Source organism: Hemiscyllium ocellatum, chromosome X (genome assembly GCF_020745735.1).
Source record: "Hemiscyllium ocellatum isolate sHemOce1 chromosome X, sHemOce1.pat.X.cur, whole genome shotgun sequence".
NCBI lineage: Eukaryota > Metazoa > Chordata > Chondrichthyes > Orectolobiformes > Hemiscylliidae > Hemiscyllium > Hemiscyllium ocellatum.
The window spans coordinates 1,606,221-1,618,846 of record NC_083453.1 but is presented as its reverse complement, the minus strand read 5'-3'; the positions used below and the strand labels follow the sequence as shown (position 1 = coordinate 1,618,846).

Sequence of the window (12,626 nt, the reverse complement as noted above, 5' to 3'; positions counted from 1 at the left end):
CTTTCATAAAGTCCCTTTCAAGAACCCTTTCCCTTCTGGATTACAGTTCCACAGGTTCTCCTCTTTCTGAGTGAAGTAGCTATTTTTCACAGGTGAGTCTAGATTATAATCAGCATGATCTTGCCCTTGCTCTGCATTCACACTTTCCAGTGGCTGGTTCTTGCACAGTGTTCGGTGAGCAGGAACCCAGGTTGAATATATTACTTTGTTTGGAGGAATTCGGCCGAACTGTATTGCCCCTATCACTGCCCTGGGATGAGACCCACAGGAATCTTCTGGAGGAGATTTCATGAGGTTAACAGTTAGCTCAGTGGTTAGCACTGCGGCCTCACAGTGCCAGGAACTCGGGTTCGATTCCAGCCTCAGGTCAATACATGTGTGGAGTTTGCACTTTTCAGTGTCTGTATGGGTTTCCTATGGGTGCTCCAGATTCCTCCCACAGTTCAAAGATGTGCAAGTGAGGTGGATTGACCATGCTAAATTGCCGATAGTGTGCAGGGACGTGCAGGTGCAGTGGATTAGGAGCAAGTGAGGATTGCAGATGCTGGAGAATAGAGTCGAGAGAGTGCTGCTGGAAAAGCACAGCCGGTTAGGCAACATCTGTCAGAAGAATCGGAGTGAGGCTGAGAGATTGGGTGGGGGGGGAAAGAATACGATAGGTAAATGAAGGTGGGGGAGAAGGTGATAGGTCGGAGAGAAGGGTAGGGCAGATAGGTGGGACAGATCAAGACAACAATGCCGAGTTGGAAGGTTGGATCTGGGATAAGATGGGAGTAGGGGAAATGAGGAAACGGGCAAACACTACGTCGATCCCATGTGGTTGGAGGGTCCCAAGGCAGAAAATGAGACGTTCTTCCTCCAGGCATCGGGTGGTAAAGGTTAGACAATGGGGTGGAAGGTGAGGACCAGGGGGTTTGGTCCTTGTAGCGGTTGCAGATGTGAGGGAAGTGGACGAGATGCATCATCGACCACATGGGAAGGGAAATTGCAGTCTTTGAAGAAGGCGGCCATCTGGTTCTATGGTGGAATTGGTCCTCCTGGAAGCAGATGCAACAGAGGAATTGGGAATAAGGGATAGCATTTTTACATGAGGCAGGTTGCGAGCAAGTTTAGTCCAGGTAGCTGTGGGAGTCGGTGGGTTTGTAGTGGATGTCCGTGTTGAGTCCGTCAACATTAACGTCCAGGAAAGACAGGGAGGTGTGCACGATGGTCCAGGAACTTAAGGTTGGGGTGGAACATGTTAGTGAAGTTGACGAACTAATGAATCTCCTCATGGGAGCACGAGGTGCGGCAATACAGTCATCGATGTAGCAGAGGAAAGGTGGGGAATGATGCGGTATTTCCCTCCCCACCCCGATCTACATTGCATCATCCTCGGACATTTCGACCACCTACAAATAGGTCTGACCACCAGGGATACATTTCCCTGCACACCCCAATCTGCATTCCATAAAAGTCCACAGTTACACCGGCAGAGAGAGAGAGAGAGAGAGAGAGAGAGAGTGGGGGGGGAGAGAGAGAAAGTGGGGGGGGGGGGGGGGGAAAGAGAGAGAGAGAGAGTGGGGGGGGGGGGAGAGTGGGGGGGAGCGAGAGAGTGGGGGGGAAGCGGGAGAGTGCGGGGGGGAGCGGGAGAGTGCGGGGGGGAGGAGAGTGAGTGGGGGGGGGAGCGGGAGAGTGGGGGGGAGGAGAGTGTGGGGGGGAGCGGGAGAGTGTGGGGGGGGAGGAGAGTGTGGGGGGGGAGTGGGAGAGTGGGGGGGGGGGAGCGGGAGAGTGGGGGGGGGAGCGGGAGAGTGGGGGGGGAGCGGGAGAGTGGGGGGGAGCGGGAGAGTGGGGGGGAGGGAGACAGCGAGAGTGAGAGAGTGAGAGACAGACAGAGATGAGAGAGTGAGAGAGAGTGAGAGGTTTTAAAACAGCATTTTAAAAAATGCACAACATGTGATGAAGCAGGCAACAGACAAGAAATCAAAAATTTGCACTTTTACTCATGGAACTAAAATGTTAGGGTTCCTATGAGTGATAGGTGAAGCTTTAAAAGCAAGGTTTATAGGCCTTAGGAAATTAAAAATAAATTAGGTGAGGTGAATTATCTGATGAGAATGCCAGAGGGAAGGTAAACTCTGTGTCGTGTGAAAATGCTCAAATGGTATTTTGACAGGAAAGGTAAGCAAACCTCCACCCCACCACCCCCTCACCCCACCCACACAATGGTTCCTGTTCACAGGAGTTTGCTGAAACGATCCTTTTGCTTGTCAGTGTTTGTTATTCATCAATATCACAGAAGATGTTTCTCACTTCTTTGAAGGAGGCGCAGAGCAACTGGATTACAAATTACCAAGTCTCTAAGCTACTGGTTAAAAACCACAGCCTACAGAAACCGACAAGAAAAAATAAACTGGCTTCTTTCAGGAGAGAGGGAGACACCACTTCCTGTTTCAAAGGTCCAAAGGCTTCCGGCCATATGATCCACATCCTCATGCTGTTCAAGTACTTGGGAGTCAATCATACAGTTGGCAGGCACAAGGCCTTTGTCATGTTTTTGGAGTAGTGACCAGTTGTCAAACAGCTACTCGTCATCAATCAAATCATATGTCCTGGTACGAGCTCATCTTCAGTAACCTTTCTGCTGCCCCAACTTTAAAAAGTAACAGGGTAAACAGCACTTACAATGAATTTTGGTAAATTCATGGAATCATTACAGTGCAAGAAACAGTCATTCAGTACATTATGCCTGCACCGACTCTTCAAACAACAACCTAGGGCTAATCTCCTGCCTTTTCCTCATATCCTCACACACTACTGCCATCAAAATACTCATCTACTGCCCTCTTGAATGCTTCAATTCAACCTGCCTCCATTGCATTTCTAGGCAGTGCCTTCCATACCCTAATTACTCACTGTGTAAAAACGTTTGATTCTCATAACATCTCACTTTAAATCTATGCCTTTTCATTCTTCCTATTCTAAGTAGGCACAGCTTCTCCCCAGCCACTCCATCCAGCCAGCTCAGAACTTGGAAAACCTCAATCAAATCCCAATTTCTTCAATCCATCCTCATCACTGAAGTTTTTCATTCATGAAGCCATTCTTGTAAATCATGTCTGAATTCTCAGCACATCATCAAGGGCTGACGGGCCTGTACTGTGCTGTCCTGCTCTATGTTCTATGACACTGTATGCTTTATTAACTGCTCTGTCCACCTGTCCTGCCACCTTCAATGATCTTTGCATATGTACATAAAGGTCCCTCTGCTCCTGTATCCCCTTTATGTATAAGAGTTGCAATTCTATTGTCTTTCAGCATTCTTCCAATGAAAATCATCGCTTCACAATTCTCTGCATTGAATATCATCTGCCAGCTATCCGCCCAATGCACCAACTTGGTTAAGTCCTTTTGGAGTCCCATACAATTCACCTCAGAGTTTACAATTCTTTAAAATTTTGTGTCGTTTGCAAACATTCCCTTCTTCCCTCTAATTCCTTGAGCTGTAGTGTGACCACCTCTCTAAACGTGCTACCATGTCACTCTCAGCCTTGTAGATGTGCCGCAGTGTCTCCAACCACTTCTCAGGTTCAGAGACTCCGTACAGTGTGGAAACAGGCCCTTCGGCCCAACCAGTCCACACCGACCCTCCAAAGAGTAACACACCCAGACCCATTTCCCTCTAACTAATGCACCTAACAATATGGACAATTTAGCATGGCCAATTCACCTGACCTGCACACCTTTGGACTGTGGGAGGAAACCGGATCACCCGGAGGAAACCCAGGCAGACTCAGGGAGAATGTGCAAACTCCACACAGACAGTCGTCCGAGGCTAACCACTGAGCCACTGTGCCACCCTAAATGCCTTGGATAGTTCTCTTTAAAGGACTAGCATAACATGAATAGAACGTTTCTGCAAATCATTCCTATTAGCAGTACTGTGTTGTATTAATTACCATGAGAGTAATAGGGACAGAAAGAGGCCATCCAGCCCAAATACACTCTACTATTCAATGACACCATGGCTAATTTGTGGCTCAAACCAGGGCCCAGGATAGGGCGTGCATCAATTATCAGGGACTGAGGCTCTGAGTAGCTTTTTTATTTGACATTTCTACCGTATACAACTGATACAGTAAAAACGAGACAGCCTTCAACCAGGACAGAGGGTGCTACATGGGCATCATAAACGACACAACCGTACACTGCATAAGAAGTGCAAAACACGCAAGTTACAGTGCAGTAGAAAAATGATAAATAATAGACATTTTTCTAGCAGCAAGTCAAAGTCGTGCAAAGAATTTCAGATGGAAAAGAGTCTGATCATACAGTATTAAGGAGCCCGATGGCTTGGGGGAGTCTGTTGCAGAGTCTGGCCGTGAGAGATCGAATGCTCCAGTATCTTCTGCCAGACAGCAGGAGGGAGAAGATTTTCAGTGAGGGGTGTGTGAGGTCTTCTGCAATGCTGTTAGCCTTTCGGATGCAATGTGTTGAGTAAATGTCTTTTGAAGCAGTTATTCAGCTTGACTGACTTTCTTAGGTTGGCTTTTACAGTGGCAACCCTTGAGTTTTGTACTGGGAACAGAACGATGAACCACAGACCCAACTGGCAACTTCTTAGCCAGGAGATTTTCCAGCAATTTCTGTTTTTGTTCCAGATTTCCAGCATCCACTGCTCTTTTGGTGTTTTACCTCACAGTGTTGAACTCATTGCCACATCTCTTCCAGGTATGGCCACCTTGAAGTAGCTCTGCTCTTCTCTCCAACACAATTTCACATTTCCAATCTTTTTGCTTTTCCTTATTCGCCGTCATTAATTTCGCTGTCGCTCCTGGTGTTTAACAAGGTAATTGCCAAAACGCACAGCTATTCATTTCTGGAGAAAGTGAGGTCTGCAGATGCTGGAGATCAGAGCTGAAAATGTGCTGCTGGAAAAGCGCAGCAGGTCAGGCAGCATCCAAGGAGCAGGAGAAGAAGGGCTCATGCCTGAAACGTCGATTCTCCTGCTCTTTGGATGCTGCCTGACCTGCTGCGCTTTTCCAGCAACACATTTTCAGCTATTCATTCCTCCAGAGTGACCTTGAACCATTCCTTTGTCTGTCCAACTGTTTTGGGCCCTTTTTCTACCTACACTTACACTCCCCTCCCCCCTCCACCCCATCTTCTTTTTGAAAATATTCTTTTCCTAGCTACAAGCAGTTCTGAAGAAAGGTCACTGGACCCTATTTCTCTTCACTAATGCTGCCAGACCTGCTGAGATTTTCCAGCAATTTCTTTTTGTTTCAAATTTCCAGCATCCACAGTAGTTTTGGTTTTTTTGTCTGAAGTACAGTGATCATTTGTTTGCACCTTTGTTCCCACTGGCACAAACCCAAGGCTAATCTTTGCAAAACATATGCTCTTTCAACAGGTATACTCAACAAACAAGGGTGCTTTTCTTCAGTTGGGAACCCAAGCCCCACAATACAGGACCCCGTCCCGACTGAAAAAAAAATGAGACAGAAGGTGAAATCAATCAAATTACTCCTACATATAAAGTTTGGGCAGGGACCACAATTCTAAGACTACAAAAAGAGTCTGCATAGACAGTCTATCGATGAATCTTGATTTCAACAGTGAGGATTCAAGGAAGCGGTGTTGCAATTTAGAAGAACAAGTCAGCAAAAGTTCAGTAAGGATTAGTGGTCACAAACAGAAAGGGGAAAGAACATAGGATAAAATACAAAAGGCAGGAGTGAATGTGATGGGCAGTCAGTAAGGAGTGGTCAACAAAATTAAACTGGACTAAAAAGAAGAAATGAGGAGCAACCCGTTAGAAAGGCAGATGCAAGGAGCTGCAGTTTTTGCCAAGACAGTTGAACACAAGAAAGACCAGATTCTGAAAGTTTGCATTAAAATTAATTGTGAGATTTCCTCAAATGATTAGCAAGACTATCATGAGCGGACACAAATTCCAATTCATCACAACAAAGAATTAGATTAGACTTAGTGGAATATTAAAGGATGGAGGGATTATTGTATTTGACTGGATGGGATATACAAGGGCACTGGAAGCGAGATGTGTGCTTGAACAGGGTGGACACTAAAGTGTGATGGAAACCGGGGGAAGTGTGAGGTAAGTGTGGATGGGATATTAAAGGATCTCCAGTGTGAGAGGAGGCAAATGGGACATGAAAAGATATGGAGGAGTGAGGAGGAGAGTGAGATTAGACAGGCTGGCCCATATGAAAGGAGCGCTGGTATAGATTTATAGTCTAATAATCTACTTTCATGCTAAAACATTCTATGATTTCATACAAAGGAAATAATTAACTCTTTCAAAGTGACAGTCTGCAAACAACTAGTTGCTTCATCCCATGACAGGAATCTTTCTCATCACTATGGGAAACAAGCCCCACTGAAAGAGTCTTTCTGGTGAGGCCAATGGGCTAACATTTGGCTGTATATAATTACTGATAAGTTGCACAGTTTCCACACATTGAAGCTTATAATTTTAGAATTATTTGTTTTAATGTCTTCATAACACTACAACTAAATGAAACTACACAACATATTAAAAGAGAACCATGTGCCAGGTTTGATGCAGTTCTATGTGTAATGAGAGCCACTTGTGCAGGGAAACAGCTGCTCTGGGAAGCTGTTCTGTTAATCTTACACCTCTATAATTCAAGATAAAAAGGTTCCAGGTTGGAACATTTTTGTGCTAAATTTAAAGAAAAGAATCCAATTGAAACGTTAAATTTATTGTTGGTGGTTCTGCATACAGAAACCCTATGATAATAGAGATCACAACTCTATCGGTGAAATGGTATCTGCCCCCAGTAGGGTCATCCTGATCCTTCAAGTGCATTTGATCACAGCATTCAGAAGATTAACCCATGATTCAATGAAATTCAAAACTTTTAAATTTTGACTCTGATTTAATAAGTGAAAGGTTGCCTGGTATTTTTGCCACGACCACACTAGAAATGAAATGTGGCCAAACTGGGAAACCCTCATGGGTTTTGAACTGCTCCCCAGGGCCCCAAGTGTCCAATCTCAGCCAACACATCAGTGCAGCACTGGGGATATGTGCATGCAAAACAGCGGGGGAAGTGACGAGGACCAGAGGGGCAGCCGGGAAGGAAAGCAGTGAGTATATCTATCAGCAAGGCGGCTAAACCCGAGACTCTCCAACTGTAGTGTCTCCCACCCGCCCTCCTCCTCTAACCTAGTTAATAAGGTAAGGTTCATTCTAAACTTCCTCTATTGAATATAAGTTTGTTATTGATTTTATAGCAACTTGAACTAAGCTTTCTACTTTAGTACCGAGTGGGTGTTCAGATAAGTGGGGTATGGATGCTAGCAATTGCTTGCTCCTCCTGCAGAATGTGACAGGTGGGACACATGGCACACTCTCCGCTGGCTACATCTGCGGGAAGTGCACCCAACTCCAGCTCCTTGAAAACCGTGTTAGGGAATTGGAGCTGGAGCTGGATGAACTACGGATCATTCGGGAGGCTGAGGGGGTAATTGAGAGGAGTTACTGGGAGTTGGTCACTCCCAAGGCTCAGGACAAGGATAGATGGGTTACAGTTAGGGGGAGGAAAGGGGACAGACAGACAGTGCAGAGATCCCCTGTGGACATTCCCCTCAGCAATAAGTTTTTTTTTAGATTACTTACAGTGTGGAAACAGGCCCTTCGGCCCAACAAGTCCACACCGACCTGCCGAAGCGCAACCCACCCATACCCCTACCCCTACATATACCCCTTACCTAACACTATGGGCAATTTAGCATGGCCAATTCACCTGACCCGCACATCTTTGGACTGTGGGAGGAAACCGGAGCACCCGGAGGAAACCCACGCAGACACGGGGAGAACGTGCAAACTCCACACAGTCAGTCGCCTGAGGTGGGAATTGAACCCAGGTCCCTGGCGCTGTGAGGCAGCAGTGCTAACCACTGTGCCACCGTGCCGCCCTTAAATAAGTATACCGTTTTGGATACTGTGGGGGGGAATGACCTACCAGAGGAAAGCCATAGCAGTCAGTTCCTCTGGCACTGAGCCTGACACTGTGGCAAAGAAGGGAAGGGGGGCAGAATAGAAAAGTACTCGTGGTAGGGGACTCGATAGTTAGGGGAAGCGACAGGAGATTTTGTGGTCAGGATCGGGAATCCCGGAAGGTATGTTGCCTCCCTGGTGCCAGGGTCCGGGACATCTCCGATCGGGTGTATAACGTTCTAAAAAGGGAGGGTGAACAGCCAGAAATCGTGTTACATATTGGCACTAATGATATAGCCAGGAAAAGGATCGAAGATATAAAAAGTGATTTCAGGGAGTTAGGATGGAAGCTGCAAAGCAGGACAAACAGAGTAGTGTTCTCTAGTTTACTACCGGTGCCACAAGATAGCGAGGCGAGGAACAGGGATCGGGCACAGCTTAACACGTGGCTGCGCAGCTGGTGTAGGAGGGAGGGCTTCAGATATGTAGATAATTGGGATGCCTTCTGGGGAAGGTGGGTCCTGTACAAGAAGGACGGGTTGCATCTGAACTGGAAGGGGACCAATGTCCTGGGTGGAAGGTTTGCTCGAGTAGTTCGAGAGGGTTTAAACTAGTATGGCAGGGGGGTGGGAACCTGAGCTGTATACCGGAGGTGATGCAGATGAGGTAATAGCAAGGGGAGACCAGCTAGTGGGAAGGACTTTCCTGGGAAGGAACTAAGGGATCAGTTAAAGTGTGTTTTCGTTAATGCAAGGAATATCAGGAATAAAAGTGATGAGCTTAGAGCATGGATCAGTACCTGGTGCTATGATGTTGTGGCCATAACAGAGACATGGGTTTCTCAGGGGCAGGAATGGTTGCTGGATGTTCCAGGGTTTAGAGCATTTAAAAAGAATAGGGAGGGGGGGGGGGAAAAAAAAGGAGGGGGTGTAGCACTACTAATCAGAGAGAGTATCACAGCTACAGAAGCTTCCATTGTCGAGGAAGATCTGCCTACCGAGTCAGTATGGGTGGAAATTAGGAACAGCAAGGGAGCAGTCACCTCGTTAGGGGTTTACTACAGGCCCCCCAATAGCAGCAGGGAGATGGTAGAAAGCATAGCTCGGCAGATTTTGAAAAGGTGTGGACGTAGTAGGGTTGTTGTAATGGGTGACTTTAACTTTCCCAATATTGATTGGAACCTCCTTCGAGCAGAAGATTTGAATGGAGCTGTTTTTGTAAGGTGTGTTCAGGAGGGTTTCCTAACTCAGTACGTTGACAAGCCGACGAGGGGAGAGGCCATTCTAGACTTAGTGCTCGGAAACGAGCCGGGGCAGGTATCAGATCTTGTGGTGGGAGAGCATTTTGGCGATAGTGACCATAACTGCCTCACATTCTACATAGCTATGGAGAAGGAGAGGATTCGGCAAAATGGGAGGAGATTTAATTAGGTAAGAGGAAACTATGATGCAATTAGACATGAGTTAGGAAGCATGGATTGGGAGCAATTGTTCCATGGTCAAGGCATTCTTGACATGTGGAGACTGTTTAAGGAACAGTTGTTGCAAGTGATGAATAAATATGTCCCTCTGAGACAGGCAAGAAGGGGTAAGATAAAGGAACCTTGGATGACGAGAGCGGTGGAGCTTCTCGTCAAAAGGAAGAAGGTAGCTTACATAAGGTGGAGGAAGCTAGGGTCAAGCTCAGCTCTAGAGGATTACAGGCAGGTGAGGAAGGAGCTCAAAAATAGTCTGAGGAGAACCAGGAGGGGGCACGAGAAAGGCTTGGCAGAAGGGATTAGGGGGAACACAAAGGCATTTTACACTTACGTGAGGAGTGAGAGAATGGACAAAGAAAGAGTAGGGCCGATCAGGGATAGCAGAGGGAATTTGTGTGTGAAGTCTGAGGAGGTAGGGGAAGCTCTAAATAAGTTTTTTGCTTCTGTCTTTACAAAAGAAACGAACTTTGTAGTGAATGAAACCTTTGAAGAGCAGGTGTGCATGCTGAAATGGATAGAGATAGAGGAAGTTGATGTGCTGAAAATTTTGTCAAACATTAAGATTGACAAGTCGCCAGGCCCGGACCAGATTTGTCCTCGGCTGCTTTGGGAAATGAGAAATGCAATTGCTTCGCCACTTGTGAAGATCTTTTCATCCTCGCTCTCCACTGGAGTCGTACCTGAGGACTGGAGGGAGGCAAATGTAATTCCTCTCTTCAAGAAAGGAAATAGGGAAATCCCCGGCAATTACAGACCAGTCAGTCTCACGTCTGTCGTCTGCAAGGTGTTAGAAAGGATTCTGAGGGATAGGATTTATGACCATCGGGAAGAGCATGGCTTGATTAAATGCAGTCAGCATTTGTGAGGGGCAGGTCATGCCTCACAAACCTTATCGAGTTCTTTGAGGATGTGACTAGAAAAGTTGATGAGGGTCGAGCTGTGGATGTGGTGTATATGGACTTCAGCAAGGCACTTGATAAGGTTCCCCATGGTAGGCTCATTCAGAAGGTCAGGAGGAATGGGATCCAGGGGAACATAGCTGTCTGGATACAGAATTGGCTGGCCAACAGAAGACAGCGAGTGGTGGTAGAAGGAAAATATTCTGCCTGGAAGTCAGTGGTGAGTGGTGTTCCACAGGGTTCTGTCCTTGGGCCTCTATGGTTTGTAATTTTTATTAATGACTTGGATGAGGGGATTGAAGGATGGGTCAGCAAGTTTGCAGACGACACAAAGGTCGGAGGTGTCGTTGACAGTATAGAGGGCTGTTGTAGGCTGCAGCGGGACATTGACAGGATGCAGAGATGGGCTGAGAGGTGGCAGACGGAGTTCAACCTGGATAAATGCATTTTGGAAGGTCGAATTTGAAAGCTGAGTAGAGAATTAAGGATAGGATTCTTGGCAGTGTGGAGGAACAGAAGGATCTTGGTGTGCAAGTACATAGATCCCTTAAAATGGCCACCCAAGTGGACAGGGTTGTAAAGAAACCATTTGGTGTTTTGGCTTTCATTAACAGGGGGATTGAGTTTAAGAGCCGTGAGATCTTGTTGCAGCTCTATAAAGCTTTGGTTAGACCACACTTGGAATCCAGTTCTGGTCACCCTATTATAGGAAAGGTGTGGATGCTTTGGAGAGGGTTCAGAGGAGGTTTACTAGGATGCTGCCTGGACTGGAGGGCTTATCTTATGAAGAGAGGTTGACTCAGCTCGGACTTTTTTCATTGGAGAAAAGGAGGAGGAGAGGGGACCTAATTGAGGTATACAAGATAATGAGAGGCATAGATAGTCGATAGCCAGAGACTATTTCCCAGGGCAGAAATGACTAACATGAAGGATCATAGTTTTAAGCTGGTTGGAGGAAAGTATAGAGGGGATGTCAGAGGCGGGTTCTTTACACAGAGAGTTGTGAGAGCATGGAATGCGTTGCCAGCAGCAGTTGTGGAAGCAAGGTCATTGGGGACATTTAAGAGACTCCTGGACATGCATATGGTCACAGAAATTTGAGGGTGCATACATGAGGATCAATGGTCGGCACAACATCGTGGGCTGAAGGGCCTGTGCTGTGCTGTACTGTACTGTTCTATGTTCTAAAACCAAGTATCAGGTGGATGCAAAAACTACTGCAAAAGGAGCAGGGAGTCAATATCAGTCTCTCAACCACAAAAAGAATACCTGGTTATTACAACTTGTAACACAAGACACTTAATTGGCAAGCGTCATTAAGTGTTCCTTACGCTCCTCCTTCCCCTACCTCAGAGATGATTGCAATATCCTTATTTGTTTGTGGAGGTTTCACAACTGAAAGAATGGACAGCTTTTGACCATGAAACTGGATTTTTGAATTCCATTATGCTCACTGGCTGTTCAACAGAAACTTAATTGATGACTCATATTGTTCCTTTTAAGTCCACACTCATCATCCTAAAGGTCAGTACATGTGAATACAGACAGATTGTTTATACATTAAAATAAGCAGAACTACGTGGCGTCATGCCACAAAGTAAAACATACAAATGTTTTGCTGAATAACCGCTGATCATATTTCTGAGGAGGCAGGTAAATGGAAAGTAAACAAATATCACAGATCCATTGGTCGTCATTGCTATTGAACTTTAAGTAATTCAAGAATCATGACTGGAGAAACCATGAACACAAGACATCAACACTTCCATTCAATTTGACCCAAAATTATAGTCTTGAAGTCATAGATTTATAAAGCACAGAAGAGGTCCTTCATCCCATCAAGTCTGCACCAACCCAACAACACTAATCCCACTTTCCAGCACCTGGCTTACAGTATTGAATGTTATGACATTTCAAATGCTCGCCTTTATACTTCTAGCAAGGTTGTGAGGCTTCGTACCTTTCACTACTCTCACAGAGAGTGCATTCCAGATTCTCAGTACCATTTGGGTGAAAATACTTTCCTCAAATCTTCTCTAAACCTCCTGCCCTTCACCTTAAATGTATGCTCCTTGCTATTGATCCGTCAACATAAGGGGAACAGCTGCTTTCTATTCACCCTGTCCATGCCCCTCAAAGTTTTATAGACCTCAAACAGGTCCTCCCTTAAAACTCAAGCTTATTCAGCCCTTCTGGTCCATGCAATTCACATCCTGTAATCCTGAAATATTCATGGAATTGTAGAATCTGAAGATTTGAAAAGTGCTGCCTAATTAGCAGACAA

General features: G+C 46.0%; 1 protein-coding gene across 3 annotated transcripts in view; it reads right to left on the bottom strand.

Annotated features, from left to right (window-relative positions):
* spryd3 (SPRY domain containing 3) overlaps positions 1–12,626 on the bottom strand; it is a 343,156-nt gene that overhangs the window by 203,973 nt on the left and 126,557 nt on the right. The gene's annotated exons all lie outside the window — the stretch shown is intronic.